The following is a 17,819-nucleotide window of genomic DNA, read 5'->3' on the forward strand; positions in this document are numbered from 1 at the left end:
TATGTAAACAAAGTGGCATAGTTAGTGGCTAGTGATACATGTATTACATAAGGATACAGTCGATGATATAGAGTACAGTATATACGTATGCATATGAGATGAATAATGTAGGGTAAGTAACATTATATAAGGTAGCATTGTTTAAAGTGGCTAGTGATATATTTACATCATTTCCCATCAATTCCCATTATTAAAGTGGCTGGAGTTGAGTCAGTGTCAGTGTCTGGCAGCAGCCACTCAATGTTAGTGGTGGCTGTTTAACAGTCTGATGGCCTTGAGATAGAAGCTGTTTTTCAGTCTCTCGGTCCCAGCTTTGATGCACCTGTACTGACCTCGCCTTCTGGATGATAGCGGGGTGAACAGGCAGTGGCTCGGGTGGTTGATGTCCTTGATGATCTTTATGGCCTTCCTGTAACATCGGGTGGTGTAGGTGTCCTGGAGGGCAGGTAGTTTGCCCCCGGTGATGCGTTGTGCAGACCTCACTACCCTCTGGAGAGCCTTACGGTTGAGGGCGGAGCAGTTGCCGTACCAGGCGGTGATACAGCCCGCCAGGATGCTCTCGATTGTGCATCTGTAGAAGTTTGTGAGTGCTTTTGGTGACAAACCGAATTTCCTCAGCCTCCTGAGGTTGAAGAGGCGCTGCTGCGCCTTCTTCACGATGCTGTCTGTGTGAGTGGACCAATTCAGGGTGTCTGTGATGTGTATGCCGAGGAACTTAAAACTTGCTACCCTCTCCACTACTGTTCCATCGATGTGGATGGGGGGGTGTTCCCTCTGCTGTTTCCTGAAGTCCACAATCATCTCCTTAGTTTTGTTGACGTTGAGTGTGAGTTATTTTCCTGACACCACACTCTGAGGGCCCTCACCTCCTACCTGTAGGCCGTCTCGTCGTTGTTGGTAATCAAGCCTACCACTGTTGTGTCGTCCGCAAACTTGATGATTGAGTTGGAGGCGTGCGTGGCCACGCAGTCGTGGGTGAACAGGGAGTACAGGAGAGGGCTCAGAACGCACCCTTGTGGGGAACAAGTGTTGAGGATCAGCGGGGAGGAGATGTTGTTGCCTACCCTCACCACCTGGGGGCGGCCCGTCAGGAAGTCCAGTACCCAGTTGCACAGGGCGGGGTCGAGACCCAGGGTCTCGAGCTTGATGACGAGCTTGGAGGGTACTATGGTGTTGAATGCCGAGCTGTAGTCGATGAACAGCATTCTCACATAGGTATTCCTCTTGTCCAGATGGGTTAGGGCAGTGTGCAGTGTGGTTGAGATTGCATCGTCTGTGGACCTATTTGGGCGGTAAGCAAATTGGAGTGGGTCTAGGGTGTCAGGTAGGGTGGAGGTGATATGGTCCTTGACTAGTCTCTCAAAGCACTTCATGATGATGGATGTGAGTGTTACGGGGCGGTAGTCGTTTAGCTCAGTTACCTTAGCTTTCTTGGGAACAGGAACAATGGTGGCCCTCTTGAAGCATGTGGGAACAGCAGACTGGTATAGGGATTGATTGAATATGTCCGTAAACACACCGGCCAGCTGGTCTGCGCATGCTCTGAGGGCGCGGCTGGGGATGCCGTCTGGGCCTGCAGCCTTGCGAGGGTTAACACGTTTAAATGTCTTACTCACCTCGGCTGCAGTGAAGGAGAGACCGCATGTTTTCATTGCAGGCCGTGTCAGTGGCACTGTATTGTCCTCAAAGCGGGCAAAAAAGTTATTTAGTCTGCCTGGGAGCAAGACATCCTGGTCCGTGACTGGGCTGGATTTCTTCCTGTAGTCCGTGATTGACTGTAGACCCTGCCACATGCCTCTTGTGTCTGAGCCGTTGAATTGAGATTCTACTTTGTCTCTGTACTGACGCTTAGCTTTTTTAATAGCCTTGCGGAGGGAATAGCTGCACTGTTTGTATTCAGTCATGTTACCAGACACCTTGATTAAAGCAGTGGTTCGCGCTTTCAGTTTCACACGAATGCTGCCATCAATCCACGGTTTCTGGTTAGGGAATGTTTTAATCGTTGCTATGGGAACGACATCTTCAACGCACGTTCTAATGAACTCGCACACCGAATCAGCGTATTCGTCAATGTTGTTATCTGACGCAATACGAAACATCTCCCAGTCCACGTGATGGAAGCAGTCTTGGAGTGTGTAGTCAGCTTGGTCAGACCAGCGTTGAACAGACCTCAGCGTGGGAGCCTCTTGTTTTAGTTTCTGTCTGTAGGCAGGGATCAACAAAATAGAGTTGTGGTCAGCTTTTCCGAAGGGGGGCGGGGCAGGGCCTTATATGCGTCGCGGAAGTTAGAGTAACAATGATCCAAGGTCTTTCCACCCCTGGTTGCGCAATCGATATGCTGATAAAATTTAGGGAGTCTTGTTTTCAGATTAGCCTTGTTAAAATCCCCAGCTACAATGAATGCAGCCTCCGGATAAATCGTTTCCAGTTTGCAGAGAGTTAAATAAAGTTCGTTCAGAGCCATCGATGTGTCTGCTTGGGGGATATATACGGCTGTGATTATAATCGAAGAGAATTCTCTTGGTAGATAATGCGGTCTACATTTGATTGTGAGGAATTCTAAATCAGGTGAACAGAAGGATTTGAGTTCCTGTATGTTTCTTTCATCACACCATGTCACGTTAGTCATAAGGCATACGCCCCCGCCCCTCTTCTTACCAGAAAGATGTTTGTTTCTGTCGGCGCGATGCGTGGAGAAACCCGTTGGCTGCACCGCTCGGATAGCCGTCTCTCCAGGTCTCCAGCGTCTCTCCAGTGAGCCATGTTTCCGTGAAGCAAAGAACGTTACAGTCTCTGATGTCCCTCTGGAATGCTACCCTTGCTCGGATTTCATCAACCTTGTTGTCAAGAGACTGGACATTGGCAAGAAGAATGCTAGGGAGTGGTGCACAGTGTGCCCGTCTCCGGAGTCTGACCCGAAGACCGCCTCGTTTCCCTCTTTTTCGGAGTCGTTCTTTTTCGTTCATAGCCTCACATGTGAATCCTTAAAGAGATGGTTGTGGTTAAAGCTTAAGAGGGTGTGAACGATGCTGAATGGGTTTAGACAAACAAGAGCTCTCCAGTAGGCATCAAAACATTCAAGGCCCATTTTCTCAAAAGTGAGGTTACAAGTTTATTAACGTTCAAAGCAGAATTACTTTCCCATTGTTCCTCAACAGTAGTGTATTATAAACAGTACAATTTTCTAGCTCTGAGTCTCTACTTTTATCTAATGTAAAAAACACAATTTCTAATTTTGCTACAATAGACTGAATCGAGCCAGTCAGTCACATATTATGTGTGTGTGAGCAAATTATGTGTTTCTGCGTGTGTTGGAGTGTCAGTGTGTGTGTGCAGGGCCCTGTGAGTGTGAATAAAACAGCAAGAATCAACAACAGTGGGTGTTTCTCAATGTGCATACTACCATGCTCCATACTCTCTTCAGGGTCTGTGTTTTGTTTACCTCAGAATCAGAAGACTGACTATACCGGCACACTTTACAGTGACAAAACAAGGGTTATGACACATTTTTTCATCATACGTTCTTCTGAGGACGAGAGTGTGGTGAACACATGAAACATTACATTTGAGAAGCACTACACACTCCTGTGCTACTGCTCCTGTGCTACTGCACTCCTGTGACCAATACAAAACAAGGTAACTACACAAAGCAAAAGCAAGCTTGTAACTTTATAATTATCAACTGTGAATTGTATTAATAGCTAGCCAGCTAGTCGTACATGTAAAAAAACGACTAATGTTGTTATAAAAGGTAGAGGGCCAACGTTAGCTACAAATTCTTTGTGGTTAGATAGCTAGCTACCAATTCTTTGTGGTTAGCTAGCTAGCTACCAACTCTTTGTCGTTAGCTAGCTAGCTATAAATTCTTTGTGGTTAGCTAGCTACCAATTCTTTGTGGTTAGCTAGCTAGCTACCAATTCTTTGTGGTTAGATAGCTCGCTACAAATTCTTTGTGGTTAGCTAGCTATCTACCAATTCTTTGTGGTTAGCTAGCTGGCTACCAATTCTTTGTGGTTAGCTAGCTGGCTACCAATTCTTTGTGGTTAGCTAGCTAGCTACCAATTCTTTGTGGTTAGCTAGCTAGCTAACAACTCTTTGTCGTTAGCTAGCTAGCTACAAATTCTTTGTGGTTAGCTAGCTGGCTTCCAATTCTTTGTGGTTAGCTCAGAACTGCCATGCGTTCAGGCCTCAGAACGGCCCTCCGTGCAGGCCTCAGAACTGCCATGCGTTCTGGCCTCAGAACTGCCATGCGTTCAGGCCTCAGAACGGCCCACCGTGCACTGCTTCATAGGTCATCATTGTAAATAATATTTTTTTCTTAACTAACTTGCCTAGAAAGGTTAAATAAAAAATAAAAAAATACAAATATACTATGATTAAGACTCATACTGCAACAGTTCTGAGCTCCAATTTACATGCTCAGGTGCAAGGCACTTTGCATACTTAGAAACAGTGGGTTCAAAGGTTGCATTTCTGGGTGAAGGATACAATAATATGTCATAATAAAATCTATATCTAATTCACTGTATGGCCACCATTAATTCATGTCAAACCATTAAATGGTTGAAATTATCTGGTAAGAAGGCCTTCCATCGCCCACACCGTGCCCTTTACGCGGTCAACACTGCACGCACACACACACACACGCACGCACACGCACGCACGCACACACACACACACACACACACACACACACACACACACACACACACACACACACACACACACACACACACACACACACACACACACACACACACACTCTCTCTAACCCATTCAGAACTTAATCGATCCTCAGACATCATTTATCCAGGAAGTCTGATGGTTGCCAAGGAATAATGATGTCATTCCTAAAGGTCCTTTACACCATTAACACACGTTGTTACTTTCCCCAATAACAAACCAAAAATCATTACTCAACAGAAAAAAAGGAACTAACAAATAAACCAAAACGACACAGATGTGGTTTTAACATGGGGTCCTTTAAAGGCCCACTAAGTACTGGCCAAGCAATTCCAGCTGGGTCTTAAAAGATCCCCACCATGGAAAACCCACTGGGCCTGGAGCCAGGTCACAGACTGAGACACCTGGACATGGAGCTAGTGGTGAATACTGAGACACCTGGACATGGAGCTGGTGGTGAATACTGAGACACCTGGACATGGAGCTAGTGGTGAAGACTGAGACACCTGGACATGGAGCTAGTGGTGAATACTGAGACACCTGGACATGGAGCTAGTGGTGAATACTGAGACACCTGGACATGGAGCTAGTGGTGAATACTGAGACACCTGGACATGGAGCTAGTGGTGAATAGACTGAGACACCAACTGGACATGCAGCTAGTGGTGAATACTGAGACACCTGGACATGGAGCTAGTGGTGAATACTGAGACACCTGGACATGGAGCTAGTGGTGAAGACTGAGACACCTGGACATGGAGCTAGTGGTGAAGACTGAGACACCTGGACATGGAGCTAGTGGTGAAGACTGAGACACCTGGACATGGAGCTAGTGGTGAATACTGAGACACCTGGACATGGAGCTAGTGGTGAATACTGAGACACCTGGACATGGAGCTAGTGGTGAAGACTGAGACACCTGGACATGGAGCTAGTGGTGAAGACTGAGACACCTGGACATGGAGCTAGTGGTGAATACTGAGACACCTGGACATGGAGCTAGTGGTGAAGACTGAGACACCTGGACATGGAGCTAGTGGTGAATACTGAGACACCTGGACATGGAGCTAGTGGTGAATACTGAGACACCAACTGGACCTGGACATGGAGCTAGTGGTGAGCTGAGTGGTGAAGTGGTGACTGAGACACCTGGACATGGAGCTAGTGGTGAATACTGAGACACCTGGACATGGAGCTAGTGGTGAATACTGAGACACCTGGACATGGAGCTAGTGGTGAAGACTGAGACACCTGGACATGGAGCTAGTGGTGAATACTGAGACACCTGGACATGGAGCTAGTGGTGAATACTGAGACACCTGGACATGGAGCTAGTGGTGAATACTGAGACACCTGGACATGGAGCTAGTGGTGAAGACTGAGACACCTGGACATGGAGCTAGTGGTGAAGACTGAGACACCTGGACATGGAGCTAGTGGTGAATACTGAGACACCAGACTGGACCTGCAGCTAGTGGTGAATACTGAGACACCTGGACATGGAGCTAGTGGTGAATACTGAGACACCTGGACATGGAGCTAGTGGTGAAGACTGAGACACCTGGACATGGAGCTAGTGGTGAAGACTGAGACACCTGGACATGGAGCTAGTGGTGAATACTGAGACACCTGGACATGGAGCTAGTGGTGAATACTGAGACACCTGGACATGGAGCTAGTGGTGAATACTGAGACACCAACTGGACCTGCAGCTAGTGGTGAATACTGAGACACCTGGACATGGAGCTAGTGGTGAATACTGAATTTGTTCTTAATAACTTACTTGCCTAGTTAAATAAAGGTTAAATTAGAAAATACCTGGTACCCCTGGACATTGACTCGGTGCCAGTATTCGTCGTATAGAGTCTCATTATTGTTTTTTTTAACTAGGCAAGTCAGTTAAGAACAAATTGTTATTTACAATGACAGCCTAGGAACAGTGGGTTAACTGCCTTGTTCAGTGGCAGAATGACAGCTTTTTACCTTGTCAGCTGGGAGATTCGATCCAGCAACCTTTAGGTTTCTGGCCCAATGCTCTAACCACTAGGCTACCTGTCTCTAACCACTAGGCTACCTGCTCTAACCACTAGGCTACCTGCCTCTAACCACTAGGCTACCTGTCTCTAACCACTAGACTACCTGCCTCAATCCACTAGGCTACCTGTCTCTAACCACTAGGCTACCTGTCTCTAACCACTAGGCTAGCTGTCTCTAACCACTAGGCTACCTGTCTCAACCACTCGGCTACCTGTCTCTAACCACTAGGCTACCTGCTCTAACCACTGGCTACCTGCTCTAACCACTAGGCTACCTGCTCTGACCACTAGGTTACCTGCTCTAACCACTGGGCTACCTGTCTCTAACCACTAGGCTACCTGCTCTAACCACTAGGCTACCTGTCTCAACCACTAGGGAGCTACCTGTCTCTAACCACTAGGCTACCTGCTCTAACCACTAGGCTACCTGCTCTAACCACTAGGCTACCTGTCTCTAACCACTAGGCTACCCGTTCTAACCACTAGGCCACCTGTCTCTAACCACTAGGCTACCTGCCTCTAACCACTAGGCTCCCCTGGACATGTCTCTAACCACAAGGCTACCTGTCTCTAACCACTAGGCTATGTGCTCTAACCACTAGGCTCCCTGTCTCTAACCACTAGGCTCCCTGTCTCTAACCACTAGACTACCTGTCTCTAACCACTAGGCTACCTGTCTCTAACCACTAGGCTACCTGTCTCTAACCAATGGAGCTAGTGGTGAATACACTAGGCTACCTGTCTCTAACCACTAGGCTACCTGTCTCTAACCACTAGGCTACCTGTCTCTAACCACTAGGCTACCTGTCTCTAACCACTAGGCTACCTGTCTCTAACCACTAGGCTACCTGTCTCTAACCACTAGGCTACCTGTCTCTAACCACTAGGCTACCTGTCTCTAACCACTAGGCTACCTGCTCTAACCACTAGGCTACCTGCTCTAACCACTAGGCTACCTGCTCTAACCACTAGGCTACCTGTCTCTAACCACTAGGCTCCCTGTCTCTAACCACTAGGCTACCTGTCTCTATCCACTAGGCTACCTGTCTCTAACCACTAGGCTACCTGTCTCTAACCACTAGGCTACCTGTCTCTAACCACTAGGCTACCTGCCTCTAACCACTAGGCTACCTGCTCTAACCACTAGGCTACCTGTCTCTAACCACTAGGCTACCTGCTCTAACCACTAGGCTACCTGCTCTAACCACTAGGCTACCTGCTCTAACCACTAGGCTACCTGTCTCTAACCACTAGGCTACCTGCTCTAACCACTAGGCTACCTGCTCTAACCACTAGGCTACCTGCTCTAACCACTAGGCTACCTGTCTCTAACCACTAGGCTACCTGCCACCCCATTTTATCGTGTTACTATCTCCTTTTGTAAATTTAAATCACATTTTTCTTACAATTTGTTTTTGTATAGTCAACTTACACACAGCACTGACACACACACTTTGGATCTTTTCACAGTTCCCTGGTCCACAGAAAATTCACTGAAACATTCAGTACTTTACAGAGCCATGATCGCATGGAACTCCCTTCCATCTCAAATTGCTCAAGTGAACAGCAAACCTGGTTCACAAAAACAAATAAAGCAACTCCTCACGACACAACGCCTCTCTCCCCATGTGACCTACTTGATGTGTGTATGTACTGACAGGCACGTGTAACTAATACACACACACACACACACACACACACACACACACACACACACACAGCGACTCTATACACATCACCCACATATTGTTATTCTTTAATTGTATTGTTTTGCTAAATATATATACACGTGTTTGTCTTTATTTGTAGTAATATCTACATGTTAATATAAATTGTAAAGGCTTTTTTGTGTCGTTATTTGTCAGAGCCCCAGGAAGACTAGCTGTTGCCATTGGCGTCGGCCATTGGGGATCCTAATAAATCAGAATCAGAAAGCAAATGGCACTCAGACTTCCAGACACTCAGCTGGGTTCTGATGAGGACTGAGGATGACTACAGCTCAGTCAAGGAGTTTCTCAATTACAAAGATACGAACTGCACACAGTGCTTCAAAAAATATTATTTCTTCAAGGAAACATTGTAAACAGATTTAAATTAGATGGTTAATTAAGATGTTGTGTCATAAGACCACATTTTAGGATATGGATAATCTATTACCCTCACTACTTAACAGCTATTACCCTCACTACTTAACGGCTATTACCCTCACTAATTAACAGGTATTACCCTCACTACTTAACGGCTATTACCCTCACTAATTAACAGGTATTACCCTCACTACTTAACGGCTATTACCCTCACTAATTAACAGCTATTACCCTCACTATTAACAGCTATTACCCTCACTAATGAACAGATATTACCTTCACTAATTAACAGCTATCCCCTTCACTAATTAACAGCTAACACCTTCAATAATTAACAGCTATCACCTTCACTAATTAACAGCTATTACCCTCATTAATTAACATCTTTCACTTTCACTAATTAACAGCTATCACCCTCACTAATTAACAGATATAACCTTCACTAATTAACAGGTATTACCTTCACTAATTAACAGGTATTACCCTCACTAATTAACAGCTATCGCCTTCACTAATTAACCGCTAACACCTTCACTAATTAACAGCTATCACCCTCACTAATTAACAGATATAACCTTCACTAATTAACAGGTATTACCTTCACTAATTAACAGGTATTACCCTCACTAATTAACAGCTATCGCCTTCACTAATTAACTGCTAACACCTTCACTAATTAACAGCTATCACCTTCACTAATTAACAGCTATTACCCTCATGAATTAACAGGTATTACCCTCACTAATTAACAGGTATTACCCTCACAAATTAACAGCTTTCACCTTCACTAATTAACAGCTTTCACCTTCACTAATTAACAGCTATCACCTTCACTAATTAACAGCTATTACCTTCACTAATTAACAGGTATTACCTTCACTAATTAACAGCTATTACCATCACTAATTAACAGATATTACCTTCACTAATTAACAGCTATCACCCTCACTAATTAACAGATATTACCTTCGCTAATTATCAGGTGTTACCTTCACTAATGAACATGTATTACCTTTACTAATTAACAGCTATTACCCACATTAATTAACAGGTGTTACCTTCACTAATTAGCATGTATTACCCTCAGTAATTAACAGCTTTTTCCATCACTAATTAACATATATTACCCTCACTAATTAACAGCTATTACCCTCACTAATTAACAGCTACTACCCTCACTAATTAACAGCTACTACCCTCACTTATTAACAGCTATTACCCTCACCAATTAACAGCTACTACCCTCACTAATGAACAGCTACTACCCTCACTAATTAACAGCTAATACCCTCACTTATTAGCAGATATTACCCTCACCAATTAACAGATATTACCCTCACTAATTAACAGGTTTCACCCGCACTAATTAACAGGTGTTACCCTAACTTGGACAACAAAAAGGTATGCTGTTTGGTATCTGTGCAACCACACAGTCTTCACACTGACATTGGGACACATTATGAGAGTACACAAAATACCTTTCCTTTGGACAATTTATTGATTCATTGGCTGCTCATATCACAGAACAATGCATGTGAAGAATGGGGGCGGACTCGATCACTGGATTCAAAGCTCTCCTGACGAGAGGCCTAACCTCTTCATGGTTCCAGGACCTGAAACGGATTACTGCCACTTGTGTTCGGAAGGCGACCAGCCATATGGTTGCTGTCATCACCTTGAGATACTGGACTTCTGAAATGCTTTGTTTTCTGACTCTCTGAGAGTTCTCTGCATCCAGTTGGTTCCAGACAGGATATACACCAGAGTATCCAGCTCCATCTCATCTTTCTTTTTCCTGATTTGAATATGAGCTCGTAACCTGTTGTCGGTTACTTTGAATAATCACTCTCCTAACCACTACCTTGTTTCATTCTGAAACATCAACAACAACAGTTTGACCTCTAACCCCTTATTCCGTGTTTGTGACTCTGATCACAATGGAACATCATTTTACAATCTCTGTTATATTCAATCATCCTGTACATTCCATTACTTAATCCTGATTCTTTCTTTTATTCTTCTAAATAAATATTCTTTGTTCTGTAAAGATATCTACTGTCTCCGATGCATATTTACTTGTCATTTTAAGAACTGAATTACCTTCAAAAATGATAAGTTAACCGTCGTTTTAATTGTGACTATTCTAAAGGTTCTTGCTGACTTAAATATAGCGATGCCTCGCTAATAATTTCATAGTAATACGATGGATCTAAAAACTGATCCAAGATCAGCATTCCTACCCAAGGTGTACTTCCACAAAGTGGAACTTTAAAATCTACAAAACAGAGTACTTGTAGAGTTTACACTCTCTTCTATCTAACTCTAACTCTCACAGGCAGAAATGATTATGAAGGATGAAATGTGGTGTATGCACGCACGCACGCACGCACGCACACACACACACACACACACACACACACACACACACACACACACACAATGAGTCAGAGAAAGAGAGTTTGAGGGAGACAGACGTCTGCTCCTCCTGGTACAGTAGTGACGGCAGGGTGGATGGTGGTATGCGAGTGGGTGGAGAAGATTGATTCAAAACTGCTGTCACTGTGATGAGACGGTGACACGACACACACACACACACACACACAAACACACACACACATGCACTAGACACACACATGCACTACACACACACACAGACACATTCGCACCACACACAGACACATACGCAACACACACAGGCACACTCACCACACACACACAGACACACACACACAGACACAAAAGCACCACACACACACACACACACACACACGCCACCCCACAACACGCAGCCTGCCAGATGATCAGATCACTGAGATCTCTTGTATGTGAGAGAGTCAGCACCCCCTTCTCAACACCCATTTGTCATTTCCTGCACATTGACTGGAGCGACAGAACAGGACCGTCTGCTGCATGAATACAGAGGAAAAAAAGAAGGGATACATTTTTCATCTCAAAGAATTTTAGACACTGGGGTAAAGTAGAGGATGAGGGGCAGAGGGGGGTGTTAGGGAGGGAGGAGGGAGGGAGGAGGGAGGGAGGAGGGAGGGTGTTAGGGAGGGAGGAGGGAGGGAGTTAGGGAGGGAGGGTGTTAGGGAGGGAGGGAGAGTGTTAGGGAGGAAGGGTGTTAGGGAGGGAGGAGGGAGGGAGGGTGTTAGGGAGGGAGGGAGGGTGTTAGGGAGGGAGGGTGTAAGGAATGGAGAGAGGGAGGGTGTTAGGGAGGGACGACGGTGTTAGGGATGGAGGAGGGTGTTGGGGAGGGATGAGGGTGTAAGGGGGGACGACGGTGTTGGGGATGGAGGGAGGTGTTAGGGAGGGAGGGACAGAGGGACAGAGGGAGGGACAGAGGGACGGAGGGAGGGAGGGACAGAGGGAGGGACAGAGGGAGGGAGGGACAGAGGGAGGGAGGGTGTTAGGGAGGGACAGAGGGAGGGAGGGGGTTAGGGATGGACAGAGGTAGGGAGGGACAGAAGGAGGGAGGGACAGAGGGAGGGTGTTAGGGTGTTAGGGAAGGACAGAGGGTGGGAGGGATGGAGGGACAGAGGGAGGGAGGGACAGAGGGAGGGAGGGACGGATGGACAGAGGGAGGGAGGGTGTTAGGGAGGGACAGAGGGACAGAGGGAGGGGCAGAGGGACAGAGGGAGGGACAGAGGGTGTTAGGGAGGGACAGAGGGAGGGAGGTACAGAGGGAGCGACAGAGTTAGGGTTGGGAGGGTGTTATGGAGGGACAGAGGGAGGGAGGGACAGAGGGAGGGACAGAGGGTTGGACAGAGGGAGGGAGGGACAGAGGGAGGGAGGGACAGAGGGAGGGAGGGACAGAGGGAGGGAGGGAGGGACAGAGGGAGGGAGGGACAGAGTTAGGGACAGAGGGAAGTAAGTAATAAATCCTGTCTTTTAAATAAAAATCCAGTGAAGCAATTTCAATCCAGGACATCTAATACAGGTACTCAGAAGGAGATCTAATCCAGGGACTCAGAAGGAGATCTAACCCAGGGACTCAGAAGCAGATCTAATCCAGGGAATTAGAAGGAGATCTAATCCAGGGACTCAGAAGGACATCTAATCCAGGGACTCAGAAGGAGATCTAATCCAGGGACTCAGAAGGAGATCTAATCCAGTGTAAACCTGTCCTCTCTTCAAAACCCTCCCAGCCCGTGGCTGCAGATGAGAATATCTACATGGCAAAGTGGAGTGTGTAGACATCCCGACACGCACACACACACACACGCACATACGCGCACGCACACACGCACGCACACACACACGGTTTAGACTGACAGCTGTCAATTCAATACGACTATACCATTCTCCCACGCTTTTCTTTGAGAATGAAGCCTTTAAAAGTGGATGAAGATAAGAAACAAACCACAGACAGACTAAATCAGTGGTTCTTAACCTGGGTTCGATCGAACCCCAGGGGTTCGGTGAGTCAGTCTCAGGGGTTCGGCGGAGGTCAAGACACACATCCGACTCATATGATTTGTGATGACACGCCCCGCTTGGCCATCATTGGCTGTAGGTGATCATCGCTACATCGCTTGGCCAATCTGTGCTGCAGGGAATTTGGTGCGCTCAGTAGTCGACTTGTGACTGTCGTGATGGTACGTCTTGTGATTTCTTTCTTAATATTTTAATCCCTTCATACTTACTATGTTGAGCAAAAAAAAAGTGGTTGGACGAATATGTACAATATGGATTCACACGGAACATGATGGGAGTCAGCGTCCTAACTGCATGATTTGCAATGCCAAGTTGAGCAATTTTAGTCTAGCACCGGGCAAAACTAAGAGAACACTTCCTTAAACTGCATGGAGATGGAAAATACAAGAACGCACTGCTGAACGCTCGCTGAATTCAAGGTGAAGAGAGCCGGATACTCTGCCTGTTCTCGGCTTTGTACCCATCAACAAACCGATCCTCACAGCATCGTACGAAGTTGCTTACCTGATCGCAAAGCAGGGCCAACCACACACACCATTGGTGAAACACGCATAAAACCAGCTATGTTGAAGATGGCGAATATCATGCTGGGAAAAGAGGCTGAAGTTAAGTTATCCCAAATTCCTCTTTCAAATGACACCATCAGCGACAGAATAGAGGACATGAGCAAAGACATCTTGGCTCAAGTAGTTGCAGATCTGATTTCAAGCCCGGCAAAATTCAGCCTTCAACTCGACGAGACCACAGACGTTTCCAATCTAAGCCAGCTTGCTGTATTCGTGCGCTATGTGAAAGACGATGTGATAAAGGAAGATTTTTTTATTTTGTAAGCCTCTTACAACAACAACTAAGGCAGCCGATGTGAAGAAACTTGTGGATGACTTCTTCAAAGACAACAATCTTTCGTGGGATATGGTTTCTGCAGTTTGTTTGGACGGAGCTCCAGTCATGCTGGGAAGAAAGTCTGGTTTTGGTGCGCTAGTGAAAGCCGATGCACCACACATCATTGTTACGCATTGTATTCTGCACAGGCATGCGTTGGCAACAAAAACCTTGCCTCCAAAACTGGCAGAAGTATTAAAAATTGTAGTGGAATGCGTGAACTAGTGCGAACTAGTGCTCTGAGGCACCGCATCTTCAGTGAGCTGTGTAAAGAAATGGGCTCTGAATTCGAGGTACTTCTGTACCATTCTAACGTTCGGTGGTTATCCCGGGGACAGGTGCTGAATCGTGTTTTTGCCGTGCGTGTGGAATTAGCCCTGTTTTTGCAAGAGCACCAACATTGTCATGCAGATTGCTTCAAAAATTCTGAGTTCATTCTCATTTTAGCGTACATGGCTGATATCTTCGCAGCTCTCAATCATCTCAATCAAAACATGTAGGGCGGTGGAGTCAACATGATCGAAGCGGAGGAAAACCTGAAGGCTTTTTAAAAAAAAAGCTACCGTTATGGAAACGACGAACAGAGAACGATAACTTCGCAAACTTTCTCCTGCTGGACGACTGTGTAAGATCGAAGATGTATCTGGAATCGGAGACATTTCTGTACCCACTGAACTGAAGCAAGCAATTGCCACGCACTTAGATGAGCTTGCAAAGTCTCAACGGATACTTCCCTACAAGAGAGTCATATCCAGCATGGTTCACGTTTAGTGTTGAGACAACAGATGTCAATGATGAATACCTCGGTGGCAGAGCCAGGTTCAACAGCAACTCTTCAGAACAACAACGCTTTCAACGTTTTGCTGTCAACAAATGGTAACGTACCCTGTTATTGCTAAGAAAGCTCTGGAGATTTTCATACCGTTTGTTATCTTATTTCATATCTTTGAGAGCAAATCCTTTTCGAGGCTGCTGGACATAAAAAGAAGAAAAGGAACAGACTTTGTTGTGAAAATGACATCAAATCCAATCAAATCAAATTTTTATTTGTCACATACACATTGTTAGCAGATGTTAATGCGAGTGTAGCGAAATGCTTGTGCTTCTAGTTCCGACAATGCAGTAATAACCAACAAGTAATCTAACTAACAATTCCAAAACTACTGTCTTATACACAGTGTAAGGGGATAAAGAATATGTACATAAGGATATATGAATGAGTGATGGTACAGAGCAGCATAGGCAAGATACAGTAGATGGTATCGAGTACAGTATATACATATGAGATGAGTATGTAAACAAAGTGGCATAGTTAAAGTGGCTAGTGATACATGTATTACATAAGGATGCAGTCGATGATATAGAGTACAGTATACACGTATGCATATGAGATTAATAATGTAGGGTATGTAAACATTATATAAGGTAGCATTGTTTAAAGTGGCTAGTGATATATTTACATTTCCCATCAATTCCCATTATTAAAGTGGCTGGAGTTGAGTCAGTGTCAGTGTCAGTGTGTTGGCAGCAGCCACTCAATGTTAGTGGTGGCTGTTTAACAGTCTGATGGCCTTGAGATAGAAGCTGTTTTTCAGTCTCTCGGTCCCAGCTTTGATGCACCTGTACTGACCTCGCCTTCTGGATGATAGCGGGGTGAACAGGCAGTGGCTCGGGTGGTTGATGTCCTTGATGAACTTTATGGCCTTCCTGTAACATCGGGTGGTGTAGGTGTCCTGGAGGGCAGGTAGTTTGCCCCCGGTGATGCGTTGTGCAGACCTCACTACCCTCTGGAGAGCCTTACGGTTGAGGGCGGAGCAGTTGCCGTACCAGGCGGTGATACAGCCCGCCAGGATGCTCTCGATTGTGCATCTGTAGAAGTTTGTGAGTGCTTTTGGTGACAAGCCAAATTTCTTCAGCCTCCTGAGGTTGAAGAGGCGCTGCTGCGCCTTCTTCACGATGCTGTCTGTGTGAGTGGACCAATTCAGTTTGTCTGTGATGTGTATGCCGAGGAACTTAAAACTTGCTACCCTCTCCACTACTGTTCCATCGATGTGGATAGGGGGGTGTTCCCTCTGCTGTTTCCTGAAGTCCACAATCATCTCCTTAGTTTTGTTGAAGTTGAGTGTGAGGTTATTTTCCTGGCACCACACTCCGAGGGCCCTCACCTCCTCCATGTAGGCCGTCTCGTCGTTATTGGTAATCAAGCCTACCACTGTTGTGTCGTCCGCAAACTTGATGATTGAGTTGGAGGCGCGCGAGAGGGCTCAGAACGCACCCTTGTGGGGCCCCAGTGTTGAGGATCAGCGGGGAGGAGATGTTGTTGCCTACCCTCACCACCTGGGGGCGGCCCGTCAGGAAGTCCAGTACCCAGTTACACAGGGCGGGGTCGAGACCCAGGGTCTCGAGCTTGATGACGAGCTTGGAGGGTACTATGGTGTTGAATGCCGAGCTGTAGTCGATGAACAGCATTCTCACATAGGTATTCCTCTTGTCCAGATGGGTTAGGGCAGTGTGCAGTGTGGTTGAGATTGCATCGTCTGTGGACCTATTTGGGCGGTAAGCAAATTGGAGTGGGTCTAGGGTGTCAGGTAGGGTGGAGGTGATATGGTCCTTGACTAGTCTCTCAAAGCACTTCATGATGACGGAAGTGATTGCTACGGGGCGGTAGTCGTTTAGCTCAGTTACCTTAGCTTTCTTGGGAACAGGAACAATGGTGGCCCTCTTGAAGCATGTGGGAACAGCAGACTGGTATAGGGATTGATTGAATATGTCCGTAAACACACCGGCCAGCTGGTCTACGCATGCTCTGAGGGCGCAGCTGGGGATGCCGTCTGGGCCTGCAGCCTTGCGAGGGTTAACACGTTTAAATGTCTTACTCACCTCGGCTGCAGTGAAGGAGAGACCGCATGTTTTCGTTGCAGGCCGTGTCAGTGGCACTGTATTGTCCTCAAAGCGGGCAAAAAAGTTATTTAGTCTGCCTGGGAGTGGCACTTGCAAGGTGAAGCCGCGCATTTCTGAACTGGTCTCTGAAAGGCAACAGCAGAAGTCACACTGATTTGCAGTAAATATTCATTATTGTGTTTTTGTTTTTTTGTGTGTAAATCAAATGTTTTGATGATTTTGTTCTTTGAACACAGTGATGTTGATGCACGGTTCATTTTGTGCACCAGTAAAATATATACCTTTGTTTTGAATTTGAATTTTTTGTATTTTTCAAATTAAGAAGGGTTTGGTGAATGCGCATATGAAACTGGTGGGGTTCAGTACCTCCAACAAGGTTAAGAACCACTGGACTAAATATAATAAATAAATATATACAGCGGCAAGAGAAAAGTATGTGAATTACCTGGACTTTATCCTAAAATTTGATCTGATCTTCATTCACAACAATAGACAAACACAGACTTCTTAATCAACACTGTGTGGGGTCAAAATGACCCGAGGACAACGGTAGGGTCAACACTGTGTGGGGTCAAAATGACCCGAGGACAACGGGAGGGTCAACACTGTGTGGGGTCAAAATGACCCGAGGACAACGGGAGGGTCAACACTGTGTGGGGTTAAAATGACCCGAGGACAACGGTAGGGTCAACACTGTGTGGGGTCAAAATGACCCGAGGACAACGGTAGGGTCAACACTGTGTGGGGTCAAAATGACCTGAGGACAGCGGGAGGGTTGATCACAGTGTTGGGT

The sequence above is a fragment of the Oncorhynchus tshawytscha genome, linkage group LG25 (genome assembly GCF_018296145.1).
Source record: "Oncorhynchus tshawytscha isolate Ot180627B linkage group LG25, Otsh_v2.0, whole genome shotgun sequence".
NCBI classification, from domain to species: Eukaryota; Metazoa; Chordata; class Actinopteri; order Salmoniformes; family Salmonidae; genus Oncorhynchus; species Oncorhynchus tshawytscha.